We start from the raw sequence: 17,423 nt of genomic DNA on the forward strand, positions 1-17,423 counted from the left end.
TTGATTTTGGTCTTTTTAACCAATTTTGTGTTTCAAGCTCTATGAGAAATAGAGTCCGAGGTTCGAAATTCTAAATATGAATGGTAATTGAGTCATCCGTTAACTAATCAGCCAATTCTTTATATAAAAATAGAGTTTTTTTAAGCGACGTGGTTAACCGGAGCTTCTGGTTGATTCTGGCCCCACCATTCTAAATTTCAGCCAATAGAATTCCAGGAAAATTATTTGGACCCACGAAATATTATTCGACCAATCACAATTTCTTAAAATTACTAAATGTTATTTAATCTAAGAAACAAATATAAGCAAATAAAACATTACCAAAATAAAATAAAATAAAATGTTTCATCATGATTTTATCATAAAATTAAATCAAAATTAAAATAATCATCAATCATATGATTAAAAAAATAATCATAAGAAAAAATAAAAAAAAAACAGTATCCAATGTCCATTTACAGTTTTTGTAATAAAATCCTCTTAATTACATCTCCAAACTATGGGTAAAAGAAAAATGCTTGCAATTACACTTTCTGTTGGTATTAAATACCTAAACAAAATCATAAACAAGAACCTGAATAAAATAAAAAATAATTTACATCGGCGATTAAAAGAAAATACCTGATTTGAGGGAGTCATGCGCGCATAGAGTGAAGGGTTTGTTAATCCTGTACAAATAAAAATAATACAAAACCATTAGGAGTATGAATTCCAAAAAGAAGAAAAAAACGATCAGCAACAAAAAGAAGAAAAAAAAATCATTAGGAGTGCTTTCCAAAGAAAAAAAAAATCGTTATCATTAACAAAAAGAAAAAAAATGGGAATATAATTCTGAAAGATACCAAAATAAATATGGATATCAAAATAACAAGGAACAAAATGATTTCCAAAGAGAAAAAAATCGTTATCATTAACAAAAGTAAAATAAAAATGGGAATATAATTTTGAAAGATACCAGAATAAATATGGATATCAAAATAACAAGGAAGAAAATGATTTCCAAAGAAAAAAAAAAACGTTATCATAAAAAAAAAATGGGAATATAATTTTGAAAGATACCAAAATAACAAGGAACAAAATATCGGAATATGATATTGAAATAAATGTGGATATCAAAATAGAATGATACGTATGTTATTTCCTAAGAAGAAGTTTTTTTTCCGGAATTTTTTGGGTCCATGCGCATATGCGAAAATCCCATTTTTTTTTTCCTGGGGTTTTTTTGCATTCAATATGGAAACTCACGGTCATTGATTGATTTATTGGTTTATTTGATTCTAGGAAACAAGTTTATTTTTATGATCGTAGATTCCATGCTACATCACGGTAAGAAACTCAACACTTTTGAAATCATGATGAACCCATTGTTTTTTATTGTGTTTTCTTGCGATGAAAGTCTTCATTCTTTCATTGATTTGATTTCAGAAATAGGTTTATATTTTGGATCGTCAACTCCAAGTTGCATCACGGTGAGAAAACCTGATCACTTTTGATCTACTATTCGTAATATCGCAAATTGATTATGTATATGTATCAAACGGGATTTGAAGACCCTTTTGATTCCATACAGTGGGATACAATTTACAAAATACATATTTAAAATGATCTTAAATAAGATAAGAATGTGATGCATAGCAGTGGATCGAGTTCCTTAGACTTGGTGATGGATGGGGACGCCAACATTGAGAGTGGAGTGCGCAAGAGCAAAAATACGGGTATTAAATTGTGTTTCATCTGCATGCTTTGATATTTTGTGGGTTTATAAACATAATCGTTTTTTTACCCTTACGTATGATCCATGCAGCAAGAAAATCCATGGGTAGAACTGTGAAACCAGCTATGGATATAGATCCAATGACTCCCCAGCAGGCAAGGGTGAATCGTATGAAGCGTAAGGGCATGATACTAGAGAGAAGAAACAAGAAAATATGTCGATTGCTCGAAAGTACAGATGAAGGTTGTTTGATTTTATATTATTGTTATTTTTAATGCCTAAACAAAGATTACAGTCGAAAGTGATGCCAGGACAACCAAGTTGTGAACCAGAACATGCTAGGGTGAATCGCCATAGGCGTAAAAGTAGAGTAGTGGAAAGAAGCTGCAAAACAAATTCAAGTCCAGGTTATTTCGACTGATGATTATATAAATAATTTATTTCCTATGTTTAATTATATTTGTTGATGGCTATAAGTGAGTTGGCGACTAATATGTGAAATTTATATTTATTGTTTTGTACTCGAGGGGTGTTTAAGAGAAAAAGGGCATAAGAAGAAAGTGATTTTGGATCCCAGGGTGGTTCAATGGACACCGTTAAACATTCTACATGTTATTTAATATTTAGGACTATACAGATCTTTATTTTACCTATTTAGCATTGCAATTAATCTCGAATGTTTTTATGTAGGCTGGACACGAAAAATACTCCGATCGAGACAATCGAAGTAGCCAAGGAGGATGATCCAAATGAAAATAGACTTACTATACAAGAAGCAGCGGATAAGCTGGAATTCAAGGAAAGCAAGGTAAATAAGTGATTGTGTACGCGATGCATGTTTCAGTTGTCATTAGTATGCAACGAGGTGAAATATTAGTGGCTAAATTCATGGTGTATGTGGAAATTTTTAATTAGGATACGACTTTCACCTGCGAAGCTACAATAGTCGGTTTGGTTGAGGATCGAGAGTGGTATTATATGGCCTTCCAAGAGTGTAATAAGAAAGTCAAGTATAATAAAGACAATCATCCTTGCTGCATAAATCCTTCCTGCAAAAACTATAACACAGGATGGGTGGGAGCCGTTGCAAAGTGAGTAAAATAGTTTATTTTGTGGAATCAGTTATGTGGAACGTATTTTTAACCGGAATAATTATGTAACTACAGATACATGTTAAATATGAGAGCAGTTTTACAACCCTGGGATGGGAAGCAGAAAGGTTGATGAAATATGGTGTTGATGATCAACTCCAACGTGTGGAGCATCTAGATAAGGTAGGAATTTCTTACATAGACTAATTACTGTAATGATATTATGTGCTAACATCATTCTCATTAGATAATATTTTCCAAGTTGCATCTTAACGAGAAGGAAAAGGAACCAAAGATGTTCTTATGAAATAACGCATCTGAAAAAACCCCTGTGAACATATAAATCACGCAGGCATCGATATGTTCACAAACAATGTTCGCACTCTAGGTACAGACTCACACGGATAATAGAATTGTATTGATTCCTTGGCTCAAAACCTTCGGGTTTATCATAGCCTCATCCAATAACATCGCGAGGGGCGTTTACGCAGGGGAAGATAAAGAAAACGAAGTATAAAATAAAAATCATGGAGCGTTAAGCGAATATAAAGTGCTGAAATGTAAATAAGACTGGGATTTACGTGGTTCAGCACTAAGGCCTACATCCACGGGGTTGTTGTTTCACTATGTACTTGATGGTTACAACGATAGTCGAGTGACTTTGGAGTTTACATAGGTCTGTATATTGTAAAGGACAAACTTACACTCACAATCTTTCTCTCCTTCTCTCCCTCATTTTTCCCGATCCCCTCACTCTTGGTGGAGAGGGGGTATTTATAGGGTTAGAGTGTGGGACCCATTTCTGAGGGCCGTTGGAACCTTATCTTCTTGTGCTTTGTGTCCATCACGCGGAGGTCTTCGTTCATTGCTTGATCACGCAGAGCCATCCTCGTTCGTTCCACGGGCTGATCGACACGTACACTGCTCAGAGTGTTTAATGCGGGTAGTTGAGGCGCTGCTCGTGTCAGACAAGTGTCTTTTTCCCATGTCACGTCCATGTCAGTGCACCTTCTCTCCACCGTTGATCTTGGCTTCTTTTGGGGATGAGATAAAGTAACTCTTCGGGAGTTATTTGGTGCTCCGCAGTACATCGTGTTTTCGGTACATCTTAACTTCTGCCCTTAGATTTGTTCGGGCAAGGATCCGACGTCGAAGGGATGGGATTCTTGGCTATGGTGTGTGTCATCATGTTTTGATGACTTTGTCCGCATGCTCTCCACGTATCTTCCTATATACACGTGTTTGATGATGAAATATGTACACACAATTTGCCCCTTTTCTTCGGGCTTGAGTGTTTAGTGGGAGCATTGAAGAAAACAGTCGTTACATATTCTTCCTCTCTCCTAATAACTTCTCCTAGATACTTGGGCATGTTTCTTATTCGTGCATTAACTGCTCATTTAATGGGCACGTTTCCCATTCCTCCATTAACTTCTCTTTCTTTCGAGTATATTAAGGAGGGAGAAAAATTAATTTCATTCTCCTTGAAAATTAATTTCATTCTCCCTGTCAGTCTTCATTCTTTGTTCTTCAACCATTAAATTCTCTGCTTAGCATTTATCACGTCTCTTCTTTTCTTCTGTTTCTGTTTCTGTTTCTTCTTTTCGGGATTTCGTTTGTGGTGGTAAGGTTTCTTTTCTTTGTTTCTGTTGTTTTAAGTAGTGTTGATTGTAAATTTTTGTGTTGATCGTATCGGAGCCTCCCACTTCTGCTGCTGTCGTCCCTTGTTTGTGATGAAGAACATCTTTTGATGCATGTATGCTAGTTTGCCCCTGTTCTTCGTCTCAAGTCAAGGAGGCCATTGTTTTACTTGTATGATTGGACTTTTAAGTTTAGGGTTTTAGGGGATTCAAGCATGTATGCTAGTTTTAGGGTTTCTGTGCTATGTTGAGATGACTGTAATTTTTGTTTTGGTGATGCCCTCGTTTGCTTCTAACTTGTTTTGTTGTACCTCTTCGCAGCCATGTCTGACCGTCCGCGGCTTCCTTATCAAACTCCGGCTTCCAGTCTACCGAGATCCCCTCGCGCAGAGAGTCTGATACATATCCCCTGGGGGAGATCTCTCTAGATTGTCTCAAATGGATCCCCGTGGTATTAAAGTTTCTTCTTCTGGGACGAAGGCCTCTCCTCCTAGGAAAGGGGATCCCGAAAATCCTTCCGGGTCTCGATACGCTGCCGATCGTGCGGTTTCTCGTCCTCGTGATGACTCTAGGTGTACGCAGACACCTCCTCGTGGTGGCGCCTTCGATGTTCCTCCTCTTCGTTCTGTAGTGCCTGTGCAGCACCCTCTGCCGCCGCCTCCAGTACTTTCTTTCAAAGGGAAGAACTCCAAAGGTGGTGTCCGAGGTGAATCGTTTAAGAATCCTTCTTTGAAAAGAAGAGCTTCCGAGGCTTTTGTTGGTTCGTCCGATCCCGCGGAAGAGGATGGCTGCCCCGGTGATACGCAGCGTTTCGGTCAGCAAGAAGAAAGTCACGTTCAAGCACATTGACCTTGAAGTTTTCAAGGAAAAGCATGAGCTTCAAGCCTTCGAGGTTCGTTTCTATGCCCCTGAGGATGATATTACTTACGAGCTCATCTCGAAGTATCAGTTTGATGAGTTTCACCTGTTGACTACGGTTGGAGCCTTCGAGGCGGGTCTTATGCTGCCGTTGTACAAGTCTGGTGATTCCTTTTATTACGATGTGCTGGCTGGTCGTGAAGGTTCTTCCACCAATACTCACAGTCGTTCCGTGTCGCAATTATCGGGGAATTATCTCCGTGCACTGAGGGAATGTTATCTGCGGAGTAAGGGGGAGACGACGATGACGTGTTACGTTCCAAATCCCGCTGAGAGGGAATGGTATACTCCTGAAAACTTCAACAACTCCTTTGGTGATTATGTCAATAGTAGGAACCGTAAACCGTGGAGTGTTAGCCTTCGGAACCTCGCTGCTCCTCGGGGCGAAATTCGTCTGTTAAGTGAGGTGAGCGATGCCAAACTGAAGTATGTTCCAGGCACCGAGGGGTCTAGTCAGCGGAAACTTTTTCCCGGCGTGAAAGGATCAAGCGTGACCATGATTATGAGTGGCACGCCACTGTTATTGAAATTGTTGGTCCTTGGGCGTACGGTTGGATTCCCGGTCCGCGCGGTTGGCGTCCTTCTGAGAGTAGCAGGCCACGTGAATCTCCTCCTGCTCGTTATGGAGATTTCTGTCCCTGGCGTTTAAATTTCGAAGGCATGAACTTTCCTTATGCCCTCGACGTCGTTGAAGGAGACGAGGAGGAAGGTTCTGGTGCTATACTTCCACCGAAGAGTGCCACTACTGCCAAGGTATGGTTTTGTCAGATTCTGGCCGCGCCCCTCCTTTTTTGAAAATCAAACTGTGTAAAAAATAACTCTTTTTGTGGAACGTGTGTTGGTTTGCAGGTGTCGAAGAAGAAAAAGATTGGGCCGAAGCAGTCTTCTACCATTGTGACGGGTGAGGCTGAGGTTCATGAAGAAGTTACCAGTCCGGTGAACGAAGAGTTTGCCGAGGATGAGGAAATGTCTGATGGGGAAGAACGCACTGATACTTCCCCCCTAATGTCGAGGAAGAGATTGGTGCGGGTTGTGATGGTGTTGTATGAGAAATAATACCGCGGTGGTGACGGCAGTGTTATCGCTGATATGTCTGCTCCTGCTGGTGAGGCTGCGGAAACTCTCCCCACCATTTCAAGAGTTCTCCTTTGACAGGATTTATTCCGCAGGGGAACTCTTTGACGATGCTCTCGATTTTCCTGAAGATTTTCTTTGCTTTCCCCCAATGATGATTGGGATGTGCTCGGGGGTTCTGGTAAGGAAGACGCTGCTGTTCAGAATGAGGGCGCGGATGATCGCAATGCGCATGTTGATGCCGAAACTTGTGCCGATGGGGCAATATCAGCAAAGGGGAAGTCTGTGGTTGACTCGCCTTCCGAGGATTTCCCTCATTCGCTGACGTTTGAGGGTGAGGATGCCATAATGGATTGGCTCAAGAAAAAGGGTCTGTGTTTGTCCCCATCCTGCCCCGGTGGTTGCTGGTGAGAAGGATTCCGATGCTTATACCCGTCGGATGATGGAACTTCTTCCGAGGCGCGCGTATCTGAGATGTGGGGGAAAAGCTTGAGTGTTCCCGAAGCTACCCTCGTATCGGAGCCTCCCACTTCTGTTGCGGACATGATGGCCATAGCCGATGGGTACCAATATGGTTTCCCCAGCAGCGTGTCTTGGAGGTAAGTCTTCGTACATATCTCTTCGTGACAATTGAATCCTCGGTGTAATAATGTTTGCCGTTTGATGTGTAGATGATGAGGAGTGAGCATTGTAACCATGTGTTGTATCAATTCTTTAGCGAAATCTTTGAAGCTGGAGGCTAAGCTTCGTCACAGAGAAAAGGAATTATCTGCGGCTGAGGTGGAAATAGAAGAACTGAAGAAAAGCCTTAAGAGAAAAAAGGCTGGGTGAAGCGGAGGCTGGTCTTCGTTCAGAGCTTGCTGCCGTTCGCGCTGAGTTAGAGCAAACTCGCGGCCAAGTTTCAGCTTTCACAGGTTTGGTTCTTTTTCCTCTTTTACCCCGCAGTTTGTCGTAATTCCTCCATACTACTTAGTTGTTCTGTCTGAGTCTCCCCACCCTATCTCCAGTGGGTGGCGTCCCCGAGCTGATATGGCTTCGAAACGAAAGGGCACGGCAAAAATCTCGTATCAAAGAGCTGGTCGAGAAAATTAAGAGCGAAGCCAAAAAGTGGGACGCTCGGGCTGAGGGATGGCGCGCAAGGCATGTTCAAATGGTTGATATGCAGAATCTGTATAATCATGACCGTACTTTGTTCAATGGTACGCTGCTGTGGACACGTGAGAATCTGCGGGAATCCCGTGAGCGCACTTCATTGTTGGAGTCTAGGATACATCTTCTGGAAGAGGAATTACGAAAGGCTCGCTCCCTTCCTTTTCCGGGAGTTAAGGAGAGCATGTTGTGTCTTACCAGAGAAAGGGACGATGCCAGAGCCGAAGTTGGGGCTCTAAGCAAAGCCCTTGCTGCGTCTCGCGCTGAAATAGCCCGCCAGGCTGAGTCTGAGAGAAATCTCGAAGTATGTATGTACAGACTTAGCAAAGGGGTATCAGAGATAAACAACGAAGTCAACCACCTTCGTCACATGGATTCGATGAAGCAGGTAGAATTAGATGCCAGTCAATTTACTCTCACCAACCTTCAACTAGATTATAAGAAATTATCCGCGGAATATGACCATCTTGATGAAGCGCGAGATGCGGTTGTTAATGAGTATGAAGAGGCTTCGGCTTGTGTCGAAGGTATAACCCTATTTCATCGAGTGTGATTGTGTCTTTTCTGTGCTAACTCCCTTGTGTTGTCTTTTTCAGAGCTCGAGGGACAACTCCGCGTTGCAAATGAAAAATTTGAAAAGGCTCAATCTTCCTTAGCGCAGCAGGAAGAACAGACTAATCATTTTAAGAGTTTGGCGGCATCCCGCGAGGAGGCCGTTGGTGCTGCTTCTAAAGAAGTGAATCGTCTATCTTCGTTGTTATCCCCCCACCAGCGGACGACAGTTATTATGCATAAGGCTCGGTGTCAATTGGCTGAGGAGACAAACAAGATGCTGGAGAAGATTGAGCTTGGCCTTAAGACCGAGCATGGCCTCGTGAAGAGCTATCCGCGTCGTCCAGTACCTGCCTCCTTGCCTGGCTCCTCGGGACCCTCATCTGGTGGGAGCGTCCCTTCAACTCTTCGGAACAACCCTGCTGATGGGGCGGCATCATCTAAGTAGAGACCGCGATCATTAGCCTTCCGTTAGATTTTGCTAGTATTTTGTAAAAAGAATATTTTTGATGTGTATTCCTTGTATTGGCCTTGCCGCTTTTTGTAACCAACCTTTATGAAATGGATCATTTTTTGATATACCTGCAATATCAGTTTGTTGTTTATTTTAAGCATTGTGAGGAAGGACACTAAAAACAAAAGAAGAGTTTTTTAAGTGTTTGGGTGCGATACCGAAGGGAGGTACCTTCGTGATCGTCTTGAGACCTGTCACCCCGCTGGCGAACCCTTGGCCAGAGGATTCCCAGACGGTGGGGGCCGAGGCAACGTTCTAGGATATGGGGTTAAAATATTTACATACACCCATTCCGTCGACCCGTTGCCTTAAGATTGGTTGGGTATCTCTTTCTGCTGGGTGCCTTCCCCCTGGTCTTACACTTATGGACACTGATGGGGGAGCCCTGAGAGATTGTAGATTAACTACTTTCCCCAATATTGTTGATAGGTTTTGTTTACTTGAATTTTAGAAAGCTTGTTTGATTGATAGGTTGAGGCCTGCAATTCCTCGTCCAGAGATAGAAACATGTAGAGCGGTCACGCTGCCTTCTTCTTCTGGTCTTCTTCACGCAGATGCAAAGCTGCGTTGCTCCTATGGGTAATATGGTTTAAGCCACTTAGCATTCCAAGGATGCCGGAGGACCTCGCCTTTCAGATTGCGAAGGTAGTAGGAACCGTTTCCCGCAATGTCGTGTATTATAAAAGGTCCTCCCCACGTAGGTGCTAACTTTCCCCATCTCTTTTCTCGTTGATACTGTGGGATTGTTCTCAACACATACTGCCCCTCTACAAAATTTCGAAGCTTTACCTTTTTGTTGTACTCCCTTGCTAGTCTTCGTTGATAATTTTCCATCTTCTGCAATGCTGCTTCCCTTCTTCCTTCTAGATCGTCCAATCTCTCTAACATCATGTCTGTTGTGAGATTTTTCTCCCATGCTTCGGTCTTTGTGGTTGGCATGAGGATCTCTGTTGGGATGACTGCTTCAGCTCCATAAGTGAGGAGAAACGGGGATTCCCCAGTGGCAGATCTTCGTGTTGTTCTGTATGCCCATAACACATTGTGCAACTGTTCACACCATCGCCCCTTATGTTCGTCTAATTGTTTTTTGAGGATAAGGGCGAGGGTCTTGTTAGTGGCTTCCGCTGTCCATTGCTTTGAGGGTATATGGGGGTGGATTTGTTCTTCCTTATTTTGAAAGTATCGAAGAGCATGTCTATGTTTTTCCCCTGTAATTGCTTACCATTATCGGACACGATTTCTGCTGGTATGCCGAACCTGCAAATGATTTGGAATATGAAAGTAAACACATCCACGTCTCTGATCCTGGCTAAGGCTTTAGCTTCCACCCATTTACTGAAGTAGTCCGTGGCTACTATCAAAAATCGTCTTTTCCCTGATCCTTCGACGAAAGGCCCGACGATATCTATGCCCCATTTTGCAAATGGCCACGGGCTATCTATAGAATTTAACATTGTTGCCGGCGCGTGTATCTTTTTGGCGAAGCGCTGACATTCTTCACACGTCGGGACATTCTTGCGGCATCCTGTATCATTGTGGGCCAGTAATATCCTTGCGTTTTTGCTTTGTCGGCTAGTGATCTCATGCCGCTATGATTCCCTGCGTCACCATAATGGATGTCGTTTAGAATTCGATGCCCCTCTTTCCGGATAAGCAACGTAGTAACGGTCCGAGGAAGGATTTCTTGTACAGGATCCCATCCCGAAGATCATATCTTCCTACTTTGGAGAGTATTTTCCTAGCTTGTTTAAGGTCCGCGGGTAACTTCCCTTTTCGAGAAACGCATGGATCACCATTCTCCAATCATCTTCGTTGCTGAAGTCTTCGTCTTGATTTGCTCTTGACAGGATATCTTCTTCGTCAAAATCGTTATGGATGTCTTCTCCTACCTGGTCTTCGATATTTTCTTCCACTGTATCTTGATTGGTAGCGAAGGAGAATTGAGATGCAATCGAAGGCTCGTATACCCTTGTTATTTTAATAGCTTCGACGCTTTTGTCCTTCAGCATGGATGATATATATGCTAGGGCATCCGCGTGCCTGAGATCCCTTCTGCATAAGTGCCGGAACTTGATGTTCGGAATTTGTGATGCCAATGTTTGGACCAAGGCCATGTAAGCTGAGAGGGTGTCATCGTACACATTGTACTCGAGCCCTATTTGCCGTATGACAAGCTGCGAATCACTTGTCAGTCTTACATCGGTTACCCCCATCTCTATTATTACACGGAGGGCATGTACGACTGCCTCGTATTCGACGATGTTGTTGTGTATGCTCTTTGAATTCTAACCTGAGTGCCTGTACAATCCTTTCTCCGGTTGGGGTGGTGATGACTGCCTATTCCTCTCCTGCTCCTTCCTTATTTTTGGAACCATCGACGAAGACTTCCCATTGTCTTTGACTCGCGGGTTCGAGGATATCCATTGGATCCTTGCTTTCTTCCTCGGCTTCTGGTATTCCCTTAATCTCTTCGTCGTTGTCCAGGGGGAGGTCTGCTAAGAAATCCGCCAAAACTTGGGATTTTCGAGAATGTTGAATTTCATGAATGATGTTGAATTGGTCCAGGTGGGTGTTCCACTTGGCTATTCTGCCCACTTTTCCCGCGCTTTTGAGGACTGCTTCCAGTGGTGCTTTGCATGGGACCCGGATGAAGTGAGTTAGGAAGTAGGTTCTCAGCTTTTGAGTAGCCCATACCAATGCTAGGATAAGTTGTTCGATCTTTGTGTAGTTCCTTTCCGCAGAATTGAGGGTCTTACTGACGTAATAGATAGGTGTTCTATCTTCGTATTGGTTTTGACCAACACTGCGCTAACTGCGTCTTCTGTTGCTGCTATGTATAATGCCAAAACCTCATCAGGATCCGGCTTCTGCAGGATCGGAATTGAAGCTAGGTGTTCTTTGATTTTTGGAAGGCTTCTTCGCATTCTGCGGTCCATTCAAACTTACTCCCTTTTTTGAGAATATTGAAGAAATGTTTGCATTTGTCCGAGGATCGGGCAATAAATCTGCCCAAGGCTGCTATGGACCCGTTGAGCTTCTGCACTTCTTTTAAATTCTTCGGGGATGGCATTTCTACTATGGCCTGAATCTTCACTGGGTCTACCTCAATGCCCCTTTTTGTTACCAGATATCCGAGGAATTTCCCCGAGGTGACACCGAAAGTACATTTCTCTGGATTCACTTTCATGTGATGTTTCCTCATTGCTTCGAAGATATCTCTCAGATCCTGGTGGTGATTTTGCGCAGCTTACTTTTGACGAGCATATCGTCAACGTAGACTTCTAAGGTACTACCAATCCATGGCCTGAAGATAGCATCGACCATTCTTTGGTATGTTGCCCCTGCGTTTCGAAGTCCGAAGGGCATTCTAGTGTAGCAATAAAGGCCATGCGGGGTGTAGAACGCTTGTGTGGCTGATCTTCTTCTGCCAGGGCTACTTGGTTGTAGCCAGAATGTCCATCCATGAATGACAGTTCTTCATATCCTTCTACGCTTCCACCAGCTGATCTATGCTTGGCAGGGGATAGCTGTCCTTTGGACATGCCTTGTTGAGGTTAGTAAAATCGATGCATATCCTAACCCCTCCATTTTTCTTAGGAACGACGACCATGTTGGAGATCCATGTAGGGTACTTGACTTCCTTGATGAAACCTGCGTCTAGTAGTTTCCGAAGTTCTTTTTCCACTGCCTTATGATACTCCGGTGCAACTTTTCTATTTTCTGCCTGAACGGGGCGTGCCTGGTTTGATGCGTAGCTCGTGTTGGATTACTTTCGGGTCAATCCCCGGCATATCTCCTAGTTTCCAGGCGAATACATCCGCGTATTCTTTAAGTAATTTGGTTAGAGAATCTTCTCTTCTTTCGTCCATTATGGTCCCTACTTTGATCATCTTCGGGTTTTCTTCCGTTCCTATGTTGATTTCTTTTACGGGCTCTACTGGCGTGAACACCGGCTTCGGATCCCCGAGGACTGGGACGTTCTTTGATTGCTATTTGGTATGTTTCTGTCCTTCGTTGGCTGCTGAAGTATTTGTCTCTGTGTTTAGGACATTATCACCTTTGTCAAACCCCTTCCTGTAGTTTCCTTGAGGAACAGGTCTATGGCCTTCTCTTTCGCGGCTTCTTTATTTTTAATTCTTCGGGTTTTTCGCTGCTCTTCTTGTTCGTTGTTGATACGATCCTGAGTGGCTTGGCACTCTCTTGCAGAGACCCGATCTCCCTTGATTTCCATTACTCCCTCAGGTGTAGGGAATCTGAGATATTGGTAGTAAGTTGCCGCCACTCCCTTGAGTTTATGTACCACTTTCGTCCAATAATGGCGTTGTAGGGGGATGGGGCGTCACCACGCTGAATCGTGTTTCTACTTTCATGGGCCGCGTTCAACCTGCAACACGATGTCTCCCAATGGCTTCGTGGGCGCTCCGTTGAACCGTAGATGGTGTAATAAGAGGTCATCAGCTGTTCATCATGGAGCTTCATCGTTTGAATGCGTCGTAGAATAGAACGTTCACTGAGCTTCCCCCGTCTATGAGGATCTTTTTAGGTTACATCCAGCCACTGGTAGTGTGAGGACCAGGGGGTCGTTATGGTCTTCCATATCTTCTTCGATATCTTCAGCATCGAAATAATAGGTGAGTCCATCCACTCTTCGTGCTCGTCCACCTCTATCCCATCGATCTTATACAATTCGCAGCGGTCCTCGAACTGCTTCCGTAACCTCTTTCCTATCTGTGCTGTAAGTGAGGGCCCTGCGGCTTCAGAACACGAGATGGTGTTGATTGTGCGGTTCCCTTCTGGAAGTTGGACTGGCTTGGTTCGTTTGGATCTATCCTCGGCGACATCCTTTCGTATGTAATGTTTGAGCTCGCCAGCATCAATCAATTTTTGGAACATTATTTTGAGGTTTTTACATTTTTCGGTCTGGTGTCCGTTGAAGCAGTGATATTCACAGTAATCTTTAGACTTCTCGGTTCTTGGGGGCTGTTTTCCCTTAGACCATGGCCACTCCAGATTTTCCCTTCCTTTGATCTCTCGCAGGATCCGAGCATAGCTAGCATTGAGCTTCGTGTAAACTTGATCTTCGAATTTTCGGTCGTCTTTTCGTCGTTCATCCCTTCGTTCCTTCATGTCTTCGTGAGGCCGTTCCACTGAGCAATTCCTTTTGGCCCCATTGGTTTGTTCTGCAGAATTGGTACGGTGAGACCTCTGCGGGTACGCCCTCGGGTTTTCACGCTGGATTTATTCAAGATGAGCGTGCTTTTCAATAATTATTCGAAGATCTCCCTCCGTCTTAGGCACGCTTCCATGAATCTCAACAAATAGTGGACTCATTCGGTCTAATCCCCACTTTTAGTAGTTGATACTTACCACTGGGTCCACACTTCCTATGGCTTGGCAGATCTTGTGCCATCTGTTAGTGTATTCCCTCGTGGTTTCCTTGTAGCCAATTGCCAGTGAAAAGAGCTTATCCATTCCGGTGTTAACAGCCTTGTTGTACATGTAAGTTCTTAAGAACTTTTCTGCGAGTTGGTCGTAGGAGTGGATGGAGTCTGGCGGTAGATTATCAAACCAAGACAATGTCGATACCTTCAGGCTTGATGGGAAGTATCTACAGAGTACGGCGTCGTTCTGACTCCATCTAGCTAAGACACGGTTATAATATCGAATATGTGCAGCGGGATCACTGGATCCATCATAGCATTCGAATGTCGGGACAGGGCACTTCAGTGGAATAGGGGTGTTGGCCAGGCGATGAGTAAGGGGCGTGGAGTTAGCCTCTCTCATGACCTCTTCTAACCTTCCCCCGCCTTGTATACTTTTTAATTGCCTGATCTCTGCCATCATTTCATCACGCAGCTCTTCCATCGCGCGGTGGTGCCCTACGCTATTCTGCTCGTGATAGCCTGACTCTCCGTCGTTATAATCCGGGTCGGATGCGCTACTTCCCTTAGCCGCGTTTCCATTAGCTGCTACGATGACTCTTCGGTCTCGGTATGGTTCTGGTGCCTTTGAATTTGCTTCATCGAGTTGTTGGCTTGTCTTTGTGCTTAGGGCAATCCGGTCTTTTAAATCCTAGTTTTCTCTGTCCAGCAGAGCTACAGCATCTGCGTAAACCTTCTGGCTCTTCTTCAATTCGTCGAGCTCGGCCATCAATCGATGTGATTGGTTTGACCCCTGATTGGGAGTCCCAGCTCGTGCTACTACGGCCATGGTGCCGCCTTCTTCTATGGTTTGCACTAAAGGTGGGGGAGGTTCATCTTCGATTGTTGGCATTTCCAAATCGGGCGGAGTGCCCATCTGCGGTGTTAGAGCCGCCGGCACAGTTTGATTCTGCTCGTTTGTTGATGGAATTCCGAAGGTTGGAGGGTGCACGGGTTGGTGTGTTCTGGATTCATCCACCCTTTCTTTTGGTTGGTGAAATTGATTCGCAACAAAAGTTTTGCTGGCTTCCGCAGCCTTTGGGGCTGCCGCTGCCGTACTATACTTTGTTGCCGCTGCTCTGAGGGCCGTGGCCGCAACGGAGTTAGCGTTCATAGGCGAAGTGATTTCCGCAGTGTCCTGCCTCTGACTGGTCATTTTGGTTTTGTCTCCTTTCTGCTTGCTCCGGGTGATGACCGGGGTTGTCCTTGGTGCTTCCTTTGACGAGGCTTTGGATTTTCCAGCTTCCTGCATCTTTTCCATCGTGGGTCCTTTTGTCGCTTTCTTTTTGCACAAGGGAATTTCAAACAGCGAGAAACAGAAGTGTCCATGCGGATCGGGTTAGTTTACGAAATTCCTTACTCCAAGACAGGGAAAAACTGCCCGAGGGCCACAGAGAATTCTTTTTTTTTTTTTTTTTTTTTTTGAAACGGGTTCATTAAAGGTACGCGGAAATGTGAAAGTATCCCCTTGAAAATGCACGTAGATATTTTTGAAAATTTTCGAAAACCCATTGGAAAGACAGGTCCGTACGAGATCTAAAAAATGTAAATCCATGGATCAAAGCAATAAATCTTTTAACCAGTTTAAATTGCTTCGACAGATACTTCCAAAGCTATCGAAGATAACAGGTGCGTTTTTGAATACGGTAAAGTTAACAAAAGATAAATACTGTTAGAGATAATGAAGTAGAGAAATCATATGCTAATTTAATATGAAATCACAGGATAAGATAAATCTTTTACTGGGACGAAGTCCCTGTTTCTAGCGCCAAATTGTGAACACATAAATCACGCAGGCATCGATATGTTCACAAACAATGTTCGCACTCTAGGTACAGACTCACACGGATAATACAATTGTATTGATTCCTTGGCTCAAAACCTTCGGGTTTATCATAGCCTCATCCAATAACATCGCGAGGGGCGTTTACGCAGGGGAAGATAAAGAAAACGAAGTATAAAAATAAAAATCATGGAGCGTTAGGCGAATATAAAGTGTTGAAATGTAAATAAGACTGGAATTTACGTGGTTCAGCACTAAGGCCTACATCTACGGGGTTGTTGTTTCACTATGTACTTGATGGTTACAGAGATAGTCGAGTGACTTTGGAGTTTACATAGGTCTGTATATTGTAAAGGACAAACTTACACTCACAATCTTTCTCTCTCCTTCTCTCCCTCATTTTTCCCAATCCCCTCACTCTTGGTGGAGAGGGAGTATTTATAGGGTTAGAGTGTGCGACTCATTTCTGAGGGTCGTTGGAACCTTATCTTCTTGTGCTTTGTGTCCATCACGCGGAGGTCTTCGTTCATTGTTTGATCACGCAGAGTCATCCTCGTTCGTTCCACGGGCTGATCGACACGTACACTGCTCAGAGTGTTTAATGCGGGTAGTTGAGGCGCTGCTCGTGTCAGACAAGTGTCTTCTGCCCCTGTCACGTCCATGTCAGTTCACCTTCTCTCCACCGTTGATCTTGGCTTCTTTTGGGGATGAGATAAAGTAACTCTTCGGGAGTTATTTGGTGCTCCGCAGCACATCGTGTTTTCGGTACATCTTAACTTCTGCCCTTAGATTTGTTCGGGCAAGGATCCGACGTCGACGGGATGGGCTTCTTGGCTATGGGTGTGTTTCATCATGTTTTGATGACTTTGTCCGCATGCTCTCCACGTATCTTCCTATATATACGTTTTTGATGATGAAATATGTACACACAACCCCAGTACAATGACCCTCCCAAACAATAGTTTGCGTAGATGCATATTTCCGCGAAAGCAGCTCCACTGTGTACCGCTCTGACCGTCCATTTCCACTTTGATATCCAATTTATTCCCTAGCCCAGTACCTAATCTCGAGACAGCTTCATATTACAGGAATGAAGTATATTTAAATCAACCAACATACACTCTGTACAATATCAGCAGGTAAGTTTTTCAAGTGATATTTATGAACCTTCTTCCGGTTCCCCTGATCATCATCTTCTGCATGTAATTGGATCTCTGTGTTCACAGGTAGCCTTTCAGTGGGTGATTGGAGCTATGGTATGCACCCGTTATATCCATTAGGATTCAGATTCCGTAGTGCACTATACCAAACCAATATTGTCCACCACTGGGAATGAGAGTTTCAAATGGGTATATATTTACGCATTTCCTATTTATATAAATTCTGGATAATTACCATATAAATTTCAGTAGCCCCATGGTATGGGATTATTACCGTATAAATTTAGATCTTTGCTGCCGTAAATTTGAGTTTCTACATTGTCCAAAATCTTTTTCTTGCAAAAAGATGACTTGCTTACCCTAAATAAGAATTAGGATTTCTCAATTTAGATAAAAATATGGAAACAA

The sequence above is a fragment of the Papaver somniferum genome, chromosome 2 (genome assembly GCF_003573695.1).
Source record: "Papaver somniferum cultivar HN1 chromosome 2, ASM357369v1, whole genome shotgun sequence".
Lineage (NCBI taxonomy): Eukaryota > Viridiplantae > Streptophyta > Magnoliopsida > Ranunculales > Papaveraceae > Papaver > Papaver somniferum.